Below are 13,222 nucleotides of genomic sequence, written 5' to 3' on the forward strand. Positions count from 1 at the left end.
TATTATCCTGGTTATAGTAAGTGCTCAATAAATATTTATAGGATGGTTGGATTGGTGCTGCCCAATAGGCTGCCCACTTTCCTGATTCTCCTAAACAGGAGAACCTCTCTGTGTGGCAAGCAAGCAGACAGCAATTAGGTACAAATGCTGATTCCTGTGGTCCCAAGGCAGCATGTCAAGTTACAGGTGTTTCATTGGCCTCTAATGAGTGCTGTGTCCAATCCCTACAAGACAGCCGATTCCCTGAACTGGCTTTTCCCTGGGGCAGGTCCATAGCCTGCCTCTGGCACTCTCCTCAGTCACCAAAAGCCAGATCTGGGGGGGGCAGCCCTTGCTAGAAGTGGGGTGCAGGCTGAGGTGGCCTTGAGGAGAAACAACCAAGGGAAATCTGGGCTCCAGGTAGCAAGCATTGGGGCACCCACCTGCTTACCACTGTGAGTGGACAACCACGGATGGAGGGCTTTCAACAGGATGTGCATCATCTGAAAATGTGGGCAAAAGCATGATAAATGAGTGAAGTAAGTCAGAAAGAGAAAAACAAATAGCATATGCTAACACATATATATGGAATCTAAAAAAAAATAAAAAGGTCATGAAGAACTTTGGGGCAGGACAGGAATAAAGACGCAGACGTAGAGAATGGACTTGAGGACACGGGGAAGAGGAAGGGTAAGATGGGATGAAGTGAGAGAGTGGCATGGACTTATATATACTACCAAACGTAAATAGATACTTAGTGGGAAGCAGCCGCATAGCACAGGGAGATCAGCTCGGTGGTTTGTGACCACCTAGAGGGGTGGGATAGGGAGGGTGGGAGGGAGGGAGACGTGAGAGGGAGGGGATATGGGGATATATGTATATGTAGAGCTGATTCAGTTTGTTATAAAGCAGAAACTAACAAATCATTGTAAAGCAATTATACTCCATTAATTATACTCCAATAAATATGTTAAAAAAACATGATAAATGATTTATTAATACTGTATTACCATACATGACAAACTAATAGAACCTGTTTGAGATGTGGTGGCCAGCCTGTACATGTCTGGCACTGAGCTAGAAGAACTTCACAGGTGTTATTTAATTTAATCCTCACACTGTCCTAAAAAATATTTACCACCAGTTTATAGATAAGGAAACTGAGGCTAACAGAATGCCTCTGGCCCATGTCACACAGCTGATTAGAGGCCGAGACCGGATTTGCACCCAAGTCTATCTGACCTCAAAGCTGGTTCCCTAAGGACCCCCCTGTGTAGGAAACAACTTGCCAAATGCTGTGGAGACCAGGAAAGGGATGGATGTCAGGCCCTGCCCAGAAACAGCTCACCCTGGGTCACAAAGACAAGATGGACAGAGATCCGAAGGTTGGGGAAACCTTGTCTCTAGGGAGCCCAGAAGGCTTCTTGGAGGAGGCGAGCCTGATCCTCTGCAGGCCTGTAGGCCAGTCGGCCCTGCTGGGGGCAACTGGGGGATGGGGGGCCGGCAGGAATGCCCAGAGCAGGAAACCAGGCAGTATCCTGAACCTACCCTGATCCTAGGCCGATCAGACCTGGATGGGAGCCAGCAAGTGAACTCATTTCCCCAGGCTGGCTCCGAGCCGCGGTGAAAGGACTTGGCCCAGGGATTGGGACTCAGGCTCAGCCCACTTGTCTGGTTTTGCAATAGCTGACTACTCTGCTGCCCCAGCCTTCCCTAGAGGCTTCCTCCTGCTCTACCCAGCACACTAATCTCCTGCTGGAAGACACAGCCCTCCCGGCATGACAGCCCAGAACCTGGGCTGAGGACATGTGGCACTGGCCCAGTGATCCCTTCCCGGGCTTTGGGGACTGAAAAGTAAAAAGTGACCCCACAAACATCCCCTGCAGAGCGAGAGGGAAGTGATTTAGCTCCCAAGGCCTTGGGAAGCACCTCACCAATGGCCATTATCGTATTATTATTGTTGCCATCATCACTGGCTGGCTTCAGAGTCTCCCACACTTTCTTGAATGACTTTCTTCCCCTTTCCTTGACTCCATTCCCTTCCACCTTTCTCTGTAGCATCTACCTCTCCCACTCGGCTTCCCCTCTGTCCCAGGCTTCAAAATATATCTTCCCTTGTCTTATTCCATCAGCACCTGGGGAGTCCCTGAGACTCAAAGGCATCCTTTTCTAACAGATGGTTTATCTGTGAGTTAATCTGCTAAACGAGCCCATGCTGACATGTGAGAGAGGCAGGTGGCTCCACATGTGGCCTCTCACACACAGTATGGGGAAGACACAGACCTTACTCTAATACGTGTTTATTGAACAACTATTTAGCGCAAGGCACTGTGGGGGACTTGGTCAATGTCCTCCAAAGCTGAGAAGGGTACTTGAGAAAGATACTGGAAGAGGCATTTCCTGAGCTTAGTTCTCATGTCTGTCTGTCTGTCTGTCTGTCTTTGCGATTTGTTCATGTTTTCATATTTCAGCCGTCAGATCTAACTCTTCCCCAGGACACAGTCAGGAGGATACAAGAAAAAGAATGGCAGAGGGAAAAACAAAGAGAGCCCACAGAAACCCAAGCTGTCTATGAAAAAAGAGAGGCAATGCTGAGCTGTGGCCATGGGACTCTTTCCCTTCCAACATCAACCACGGTGGGGAGAAAGAGGGTGAAGGATGTCCTCCACCCTTAGTTAGAGCTGCCGGGGATTGTAGAAAGTTCCACCAGAGGTCTGGCCCGCAAGGATTGAGACGAGAGCCTGGGTTGTGTTTTAGATATTAGGCAACTGAAAATAGAGTCATGAGCCCACTCTCTTCTCAATCCCATGGGCCTCCCTGGAAAGCCATACTCCGGAACAGTCTGGGACCCACAGAGAGAAAAGCCTGAGTAATCACGCCAGTGTAACTAGAGATCCTTCTTATCCATCAATGTGACTCAGCCCTGTGCCACAGTAAACTTTCCTTTTTGTTTCTGTGAGCACCGCAGCAGGGCTGGGTTTCCTGCCCTGGAGAGGGACCCGCCAGCTCACTCTGTTCCCTGCAGTCTCCTCTCTCTCCTCCGAAATTCCTGGGAAGAGGCCCAGAGCAGAAGCCAAATTGATGCAGAAGATGCACCACGATGTGGTTGGAGCCCAGAAACTCACTGTGGGCACAAGGCTCCTTGGGGGCTTAGCAGCCAGCAGTCCTGCTTGTGTTCCAGAAGCTCTAGGATGGATGTGCCCTCCTAACTTAAGCCAGAAGGACCCTGAGGAGAGCTCTCTACTAACTTGCAGAATGAAGAGATTTCTTTTATTCCCCCTTTTCCTTCTTTTCAAAAATCATTCTTCGGAAGCTGCTGCATAGCACAGGGAGATCAGCTCAGTGCTTTGTGACGACCTAGGGGGTGGGATAGGGAGGGTGGGAGGGAGGCTCGAGAGGGAGGAGATATGGGGATATATGTATGCATATAGCTGATTCCCTTTGTTATACAGCAGAAACTAACACAACATTGTAAAGCAATTATACTCCGATAAAGATGTATAAAAAAATCATTTTTTGACAGTGGAGAAGCTCTCTAATTTTTTCCTAATTAGGTAAATAATATATACTCTATATTATATTTTTTTAATTGAACACCACAAAGAAGTTCAAGGAAAATAAAAATCGCCTGAATTCCCAACACACTGAGCTATCACCACTAATAATTTAGTAGCCATCATTTCATTCATCATTATATGCAGATACACTCACACACACATATCTTAACATGAAAAGGATGTCACGCATGATGCTTAGTCAGAGACACTTTGACAGTGTGTTTTTGTTTAGGTTTGGTTTAGTTTGGTCTGGTCTGAGCTGGTTTAGTTTGGTCTGCTCTGGACTTGACTGACTTGGTTGGGTTTAATCGGGTTTAGTCTGGTTTAGTCTGGTCTGGTTTAGTTCGGTTTGGTTTGGCTTGGCTTGTTCTGGTCTGATCTGGTTTGATTGGTTTTAGTTGGATTTAGTTTGGTTTGGTCTGGTCTGGTCTATCTTGATTTGGCCTGGTTTGGTCTGGTCTAGTTTGTTCTGATCTAGTTTGGTTTGGTTTCGTTTACTCTGATCTGATCTGGTCTGATTTGGTGTCATCTGGTTTTGTTTGGTTGAACTTACCTCCCCGGTTCCCTCCTTGGCATGCATCCTCAAGTACCTTTCTTCATGAGGGGACTGGGAGCATAGTTAATTTCACAAAAACTGAGACTTTGCTGTATACATCTCTCCACACCTTGCCTTTCTTTTTCCTGATACCTCCTGGAAGTCCCTCTGAGTCAGTTGGTATAGATCCAACTCATTCCCTTTAATTGTTGCCCAATATTCCATGGTATGTGTGGACCGTATACACTCAGCCATTTGTCCACCAAGAGGCTATGGCCTGATTTCCCGTGTTTGGCCACTGCACGCGTGTTTCTGTCAATGCCAGTATGCTATACACACCTCCAAGGACAGCATTCACATAACTGTGCCACCCTGCAATTAATATTATCCTGTGGCTAGTCTTCCATTCTGATACTTTTATTCCTATGAGATGCACATCCAACAGTGAGCTTGCTGGGTCAGAAGATATGTGTGTTTTTACTTGTAATAGGTGTTGCCATATTGCTTCTGTCTCCTCAAAAAAAAAAAAAAAAAAAGTTGATAACTTATATTTCCATTGGCAGTATATGAGCAAAAATTCCCGTCATCTCCCAATTCCAACAATATCCCATTGTTACTTTGTGTAACAATGTAAGTAACAATTGTGCATTTTCTAGATTGGTAACGAGGCTGAGCATCTTTTCATATGTTTATCAGTCAATTTGGATTTGCTCTTTAATTTTTCTATTGAGCTGCTTATCTTTTTAATTTAATTAATAAGCATTTTCTATTATAGATTTTCATCCTTTATCTGCCATATGCAATGCACATCTATTCCCTGACCCCAACTTTATTTGCTTTTTTATCTTATTTATAGTATCATACATTTATTTCAAATTTAGTATAGCAATTTAATGTAGTAATTCATCTATTTTTCATTTATAGCTTTTAGGTTTATTGTCTTAGTTTGAAAGGTATTGCTATTCCCTACATTATACATGTTTTCCTAGATTTCAGTATTTTTTGTTTTATTTTTTACATTTAGGCCTTTCATTGATCTAGAATTTATTTGTAAATACAGTATAAGAGAAGGATTCAACTTTATTTTCTTTCACATGGATGGCCAGTGATGCCATCATCATTTATTACAGAAATATTCATTCGCAACTGGAATAAAATGTCACCCTTGTCACATATTACAGTCACAAACATTGTGACTCTTCTGGTGCTTTCTGTTGTGTTCTATCCATCTATTCCTGTGCCAGTACTCTTCTGGCTCTGATTGCAGAGACTTTGTGATATGTTTTAATACCCTGTAAAGCCCTCTAGCCTTGTTTTCCAGAAGACATATGAACCATTGAGATCCCAATTAGAATTGTATTACATTCTTATTATATTAAGTTTTCTATCCAAGAACTTTTTCAGTACGTGGGCCTCTCACTGCTGTGGCCTCTCCCGTTGCGGAGCACAGGCTCCGGACGCGCAGGCTCAGCGGCCATGGCTCACGGGCCCAGCCACTTCACGGCATGTGGGATCCTCCCAGACTGGGGCACGAATCTGTGTCTCCTGCATCGGCAGGCGGACTCTCACCCACTGCGCCACTAGGGAAGCCCCTTCTTAGGATTTTTATTAGGAAAGGCTGCTGAATTTTACTGAATGTCTTGTCAACCTCCATTGATCTGATCACATTTTCTTCCTTTAATCTGTTGATGAATATAGAAGTAGAAGTCTAAATAAAACATTAGCATTGTAACAAAAGAATAATATACTTTGATCCAAAGGTTTATCCCAAATATCAATATGTAAGAATATGTTGGTATCTCTATTCACAAGTTAGATTATTTAGTTTTTGTTTTTGTACTGTTTCAGGTTTTATGTATTAGTTTACAGCATTGATCTACTCAAGTTTTTCATCTCATTGCATCTATTTTTGCTTCACCATTTCTTCTAGTTTTCAAATTTGTTGCTGTAGTCACACCTTCCTTTGCCTACAATTGCTCTGATTCCTTCTACACCTGTGGTCACACCTCCCTTCCTCAGGGCTGGTCTTCTGTACCTCTGCTCTCATTTTCTTTTCCCCTTGGTCACATTTTTTTTCTATTTTCATTGGGCTTTTCAAAAATAGGAATGATGGTTAACACTGAAATCTGGCTATTTAAAATCTTACATACATGTTTTTACTAAGTGAAGTAGTGTGGTTGCTGTCCCATCTTGACCCTCCTTGATTGACACAATTCCTTGGGTGTTCTGACTCTTTCACCTGAAAAGGTGACACCCCCACCACCACCACTGTGACAGAAGAGGCCCCATGAGACTGTTTTTTCCAGATGAGAACTCTCGGTTCCTGATTCCTGGCAGAGGCCTGGGCCCTGCTGGCCCTTCAGGAATGTTGAGAGGAAGGATGCAGGAAAAGTTGAATTTGTCCCCTAGGATGGTTCTAAAGGAATGGGAGAAGGGAAGAGATGTTTCAATCACGCTCTTGCTCTCTCCTTATTACAAAGGCAATATTTACTCATTGAAAAAAATTAGAAAATATGGATAATCAAGAAGAACATTTAAAACCACCCACCCCCCCACCCCACACACGCACACCCAGAAATTAAATGTCACTAATACACACCACTGTTGAGGTGGTGGTTCATGGCAGCCGGGGCTCAGCATCAATAGACAAGCTCCACTAGCCACTCTGCTGGGACCTCAGGCAAGCGAGTCCACCTCCTGATCCGCATTTTCCTCATCTGTAAAACAGAGAGAATACTTCACCACACAGGTTTGTTATAGGATCAACTTAAATAATATTTACAAAGCACTTGATACATAGTAAGAACTCAAGGGACAGGTATTATTAATAACATACTTTATATGTCCACTCAGTCTTTTCCTCTATGCAAATCTACATGATATAGACACATACACCTATGCAGTAAAAATGGAAGCTGGGTCCCGGTACATTTCTAGAATAAGCGGTGAATGCTCTTATTTCACCCCAGCACATGAGTTGGCTTGCTTTCTACACCCTCAGTCCACACACAGCATGCACGCTTCTCCTTGGCGGTCAGACTGGAGCCTGCCTCTCACTTCAAGGTGTGAGCTCCTCCTAAACTCACCTGGGGGTTATTAGTGGACAGGATCAAAGGAAACCTAGTTGATGTTTTTTCCTTCAGTGTGACCCATGTGTTCTACATCCTACTCTTTAGTGCAATGATACTTGTCAGAATGAAGCAAGAGTTCACTATTTCCAGCGTCACAGGGTATAAATAATTTAAACGCACTCCAAAGATACTGTTTTAAGCTGGACTGCCCAGACAGGCTGGACAAAGGGAGGTTGAGAGAGTCATTCTATCCTGTCTAATCCTGCAACAGTCTGGGAGGGATCTCAGAGATTCCCTCATATTTGTAAAATATCTAATATTTATAAAATTCTCTTTTCTAAAATTTATACAATTATTTCAACATTTGGTATATTTCTGTCTGTACCGTAACACTTGAGTCTTTATTCAGCTTTCGTTGCCTAGAGTTAGACATGGAGTGGATACTGGTACTGCTCATTGAACAAATGGATGAATGAGTGGGTAATGATCTCCTGCCCAAGCTAGAAAGTAAAAGAGAACTAAATCCAGAGCTAAAATCCAGATCTCATGACCCCTGACCCCAATTCTGATATCTTTCTGTCTTTTCACTAGGATAAATTATATCCTATACCAAACCCAAACAGCCGTTTTCAGTCCTGTTCACCCTCCATTCATTCATTTAGCACATAGTCATTGGGCACCTACTGTGTGCCAGGTGCTTCCTCTAATAGTTACACGGACAGAATTGTGAATGATGACCTTGGCCATTGCTCTTATCAGAGAGTCCAAGTCGTCCAACCCATGCTTCCTGGGGAGAGCCCACTTCTCTTCTCACCCAGCTCTAGCCCGGCCTGATAAGAGAGTCAGGATATGGAGGTGGAGGTAGGAGGGAGAAATATCATTCTAAGGGCTTCCTGTGCCCTGATCCCTTCTTTGGGTGCAGAATCCCAGGTTCTCAAGTCCTTCCCCCCAACCCCTCAGCTCCCTTGGTTCTCAGCTATTGCACTTCACTCAGGTTGTGCTGCCTCAGGCTTCAGACCTCTTCCTCCCCCTTCCAGGAAGGATCTAAGTCCACCTGTACCCTGTTCATTGGTCACCTACAGCATGGCCTCTCTCCCCACATGCTTCAACTTCTTAGCACATTCTACCTTATGTTCTGGTTATCCAGTGTGTATCTTATCTCCTCTACTAGATTATCAGCTCCTTGGTCTCAGGACCCATGTCGTATTCATCTTTGCATCTTCAGCTGTGCCTGGCATGGCGCCTCATAGTGAATATTGCTTAATCCTTGTTGAATAAATGAATGGCTGAATGTGCAGTGGACGAGGAAATGTTATCTGATGAGACAGAGGTTAGAGAGAACAGGATTATTTGCTTAGCGTAAGAAATGAACTAGAATTGAGGGGAACAGAGGAGAGAAAAGAGGAAGGGAGAGAGTCTGTGTACATGGCAGGAACCCAGGTCAGTAGAAATGGCCAAGGGACTTTTTCAAGAGCAGAAGAATTTGATATTTGAATCTGGAGTTTATAGGGTGTGATGGAACCATGTTTCACCATATCCTCAATCTTCAGTGACACATGCTGCACTTATAGAAACCTTGTATGAATCATTTTTTTCTGTGGGAAATCAAAGAAATGGAGCGGTGTTGCACATCTGGAGTGAAGCCAGAGAGGACAGGTATGGGGAATCCACAGAATTAATTCATCAGATCCTGGCACTCACAGCCCACGGTGATGAGGAAAAGCTCAAGCTCCCTTCCCCACCAGAATCCATGGAAAAATTAGGAGGGAGAGGGAGGTTCCCACCACACATGGAATGAGGTTGAGCTTACTGTATTTCATTTGAACCTTAAAGGCCAGGATACTTGATACCTGGCATATGAATGAATGATAAATTAATTATTGCTAAAGTGTTAACGAGCTATAGTAGCTTAGTGGCTTACTGTCCTCCCCCTCCCCCCAATAAAAACATTTCCAATGGCCATCAGTGTCTCATGGAGTGGCTTCAGGGTCCATGAGAGAGATGCTTTTGAGCTGAGACAGTTATCTGAGGGTTCTTTAAGTGTATGAGTCCTGATTCCAAGGACCTTTTTAACCCTACCTTGCTAGATAAGTCACTGTCCCAGTGAAGCCAAAGATGAGTGGCTAGAAGCATCTGACCGTTGTTACACGCTGCCAACCAACCCAGTGGGCACAGCAGGAAGCTAGGCATTAAAATGATCTGATTTCAAACCCCAGTTCATGAGTTCATGTGAGTCTAAGCAAGCCAGTTCATATCCTTGAGTTTCTGTTTGCAGACCTGTCAAACTGTGGAAATGTCACTGTCTGTGCCAATGACACAGTGTTATAAACCAGGAAGCTTGGGCTTCCCTGATGGTGCAGTGGTTGAGAGTCCGCCTGCCGATGCAGGGGACACAGACTCGTGCCCCGGTTGGGAAGATCCCACATGCCGCGGAGCGGCTGGGCCTGTGAGCCATGGCCGCTGAGCCTGCGCGTCCGGAGCCTGTGCTCCGCAACAGGAGAGGCCACAGCAGCGAGAGGCCCACATACTGCAAAAAAAAAAAAAAAAAAAAATCAGGAAGCTCTCTGGGAAGCCCAATCAAAGGGCTGGTTCTGCCATGGGCACAGATTGTATTTTACTTCATTTTAAACACAGTCCTTCATGGAAACAACCTAAATGTACATCAACAGATGAATGGATAAAGAAGATGTGGCACGTGTATACAATGGAATATTACTCAGCCATAAAAAGGAACAAATTGAGTTATTTGTAATGAGGTGGATGGACCTAGAGTCTATCATACAGAGTGAAGTAAGAGAAAAACAAATACCATATGCTAACACACATATATGGAATCTAAAAAAATGGTACTGATGAACCAGTGGCAGGACAGGAATAAAGATGCGGATGTAGAGAATGAACTTGAAGACACGGGGTGGAGGGGAGGAGAAGCTGGGATGAGGTGAGAGAGTAGCACTGACATATATATGCTACCAAATGTAAATAGATAGCTAGTGGGAAGCAGCCACATAGCACAGGGAGATCAGCACAGTGGTTTGTGACGACCTAGAGGGGTGGGATAGGGAGTGTGGGAGGGAGACTCAAGAGGGAGGGGATATGGGGATATATGTATACATATAGCTGACTCACTGTGTTGTATAGCAGAAACTAACACAATGTTGTGAAGCAATTATACTCCAATAAAGATATAAAAAATTTTTAAAAAAAAAACCACAGTCCTTGGTTTCCATGGGCAATCTTGATTCTGCTCCACACTCAGTTCCAAACAGAAAATGGGGAAGTGCGTGGAAGTCATGGAAATAGATGTGCAGGCAACTGGCTTCAAGAAGTGATGACAGAGAACAAAAAAGGTCACAAGGTGGGAATCTGAAAAAACAACAGCTCTGAGAACAAGACAGACCGAGCTATTTATAGGGCTATAAAGCTCCATCACCCCATAAAACTTAATAATCCCTAGCAGGATCTCTGGGGAGGTAATGGGCAACCGAGCCGTTCTGGCCAAGTAAGTGATGGCTCAAGCCAATTACTAGGTCCTTCCTTAGTGCTCGAGCACATACTGCAGACAGTGGCTTGTGTTCATAGATGGCCTTGCAGCACCAAGAAGAAGCTGGATTGTGTTGCTCCATGTTTACTAAGGAAAGTACGTACCGGTGAAGCATATTTTAGAAAGATTTTTGTTAAAATGGTAGCAAGGGGAAGTGGGAAACTCATGCAGACGTGGATTCAAACCCAACTCCATCCTAACCAGGCCACTGAAGTGTGCAAGTTAACACCTCTGAGCCTCAGTTTCCTTATTGGCACGATGGGAATAGCAAGAGCCACCTCACAGAATTGTTGAGGGGCTTCGATAACATAACATAGACTGCAGCTAACACACAGGTTGCCCTTAAAAGATTAGGTTTCAGTGATCAAGGAAATTTGCAGATCTAAAGCGCTGGACCCCTGCCACAGGGCTGGGTAAATGAAGCATTGCATCATTATTGCCACTTGCATTGCTGCTGCTGCTACTACTACTGCTAATACTAACCTCGTTGTTACTCCATTCCCATGGAGAGAATAAGGGGCAGCCATCGACCATAAGGGCAGGAAAGAATTTATCAGCAGAGGTAGGCTGTCAGTTCACAGACTCCTTCCTCAATGAAAACTGCTCTCACCACGGGCCTCTCCCAGGCAGGTGGTCCCTCCCTGCTCTGCTCTCCCCAGACATTTGTCCACACTTCCGTTAGTCAGGCTTTCCGATCTTCTTGGAGGTGCTTTTTAACGACGGGTAAGAGCAATCCATTGCATTCAGGAGGACTGGGTTCAAACCTATGTATATCCCTGGCCAAGATATTTTACTTCTCTGTGCCTCATTTTCCAAATCTGTAAATGTGGCATCATAAATTACCTATCTCATAGGGATAGTATGAGGATGAGTTGAGTTCTTACATGTAAATTTCTTGGAGCAGTGCTTAGGGCATAGTAAGTGTCGCCAAGTATTAGCTAGTTATGATGAGGATGAGTTGTATATACTATGTATATATTTATGTGTGTGAATATATAAATGACACCTCATACAAATGGACATTGGGTAAGTGTTTTATAAATGAAAGTTGATGGGCTGGGAGAAGCTCTGACTATTTCAAAGAATTGCTGGGTAGCTTTGCTAGAGGGGCTGTTACCTTTCCTTTCTAATCAATAGGCTTCTGGTGGTGGGGAGAGGGTTGTGAAGCAGAAGTCACTGAATCCCTTTCTTGATTTTACGAGACTCCCTGTCTTGTGATAGCACAGAAGAGGAATTCAGAGGATGGAGACCCTTGCCGGAGGCATTCAGGAGAGGAATTCCATCTGCCCTCCTATATAAACAAACAACGCGGCAGGGGCTAGTCCCTTCTCTCCATAGGAAACCACTTATTCCCATATTTTGTTTTTGCCCTCCTCTGCCTTTATAGGATGATAAATCACTAAAATGTGATGTGGCTTCAAAAAGCTAACGGTGCATTTTTTTTTTAACATCCAGCTCAGCAGATCTTCACATGCATGGGAACTTGCTGTTCCACAGAGACTTGAAAAGGTCCCCAGGAGCCCTCCCCCCATCAGAGGTGGAGCAACAGCCTCTTGTGCAGTTCCCATCCCCCTCTGCTCGGGGACTAAGAGAGATGTGGGGAGTCTCTAAATGACCTGCTAAGAGCAGGAGGCACAGCTAGGAGTTAGAGAGACTTGGACTGAAATCTCAGTGCTGCCACGTTCTGGCTGTAAGAAATTGGATGAATTGCTTAAATTCTCTGAGCCCCCATGCCTACATCTGTGAAAGGGGGACCAAATCCCCCCCTCCAAGGACTGTTATGTGGATTAAGTGATAGCTAGTCATAAAGCAATTAGCACATGGAAGAGACAGCCAATGTGTGGAGCTGTCTTTGGCCTACATAGGAATGTATAGTCCCTGGAAAGACGTTCATCCTGAGTTGAGTCCTTTCATGCCAATGCCAGCCCATGGACGCGTCCTGGAGTTTGTGCACATCATTTAAGGGCTCTGCCTCAGTTTCTTCTGTGCAACATGAAGATAAAAATAATTATCCAGCTTACTTCCCAAATTTACAAGAAGGTGGAAAAGTTTATGAGTGTACTTTGAAAGTTCTTCGAAAAAGTAAAAACTGTTTAACTTCTTTTTTCTAAAGTATCAGCACCAGAATTTCTTTGATTTAATCAAGATTTGCACTGTGGCCTTTGATAGACCAAAGTAGACCACCACTCACAGATGAGACTTTAACTCATTAGAGGCACATTCAGAGAAAAGCCTTGCATGACTTTAATTCTCACTGCAGTGTCCATGACTGATAGCAGAGCCTTTATAGAGAGAAGATTTTGATAGAGCAGAGGAGGGAGTGAGCACAGAAGCATCTGTGGGCTCAAAATATGCTCCCCAGAGGGGCACCTGAGAACATCAGAAACACGCTTTGCCCAACTCATCCATAGCCTTTAGGCTGGTCTGGACACACAGTTGTTCTAATTCCTGTGTTATGCTGTCCTCTCTCAGGACCAGCTGCCTCCATCATTTAAAAACGGAGAGGCAAGAAGAGCTGGTTATTAAGAGGTATCTC

The 13,222-nt window shown here is 44.4% G+C and overlaps 2 long non-coding RNA genes across 2 annotated transcripts in view; one reads left to right on the top strand and one right to left on the bottom strand.

Moving 5' to 3' along the window:
- LOC109552710 (uncharacterized) overlaps positions 1-13,222 on the top strand; it is a 122,228-nt gene that overhangs the window by 74,128 nt on the left and 34,878 nt on the right. The window lies entirely within an intron of this gene.
- LOC141277858 (uncharacterized) lies at positions 6,428-8,293 on the bottom strand. The gene is made up of 3 exons (XR_012329723.1): positions 8,270-8,293; positions 6,671-6,788; positions 6,428-6,487 (listed from the first exon to the last, which is right to left on the bottom strand). It is a non-coding gene; the product is annotated as an uncharacterized lncRNA (long non-coding RNA).

This window comes from Tursiops truncatus, chromosome 2, assembly GCF_011762595.2.
Source record: "Tursiops truncatus isolate mTurTru1 chromosome 2, mTurTru1.mat.Y, whole genome shotgun sequence".
In the NCBI taxonomy this organism is placed as follows: Eukaryota; Metazoa; Chordata; class Mammalia; order Artiodactyla; family Delphinidae; genus Tursiops; species Tursiops truncatus.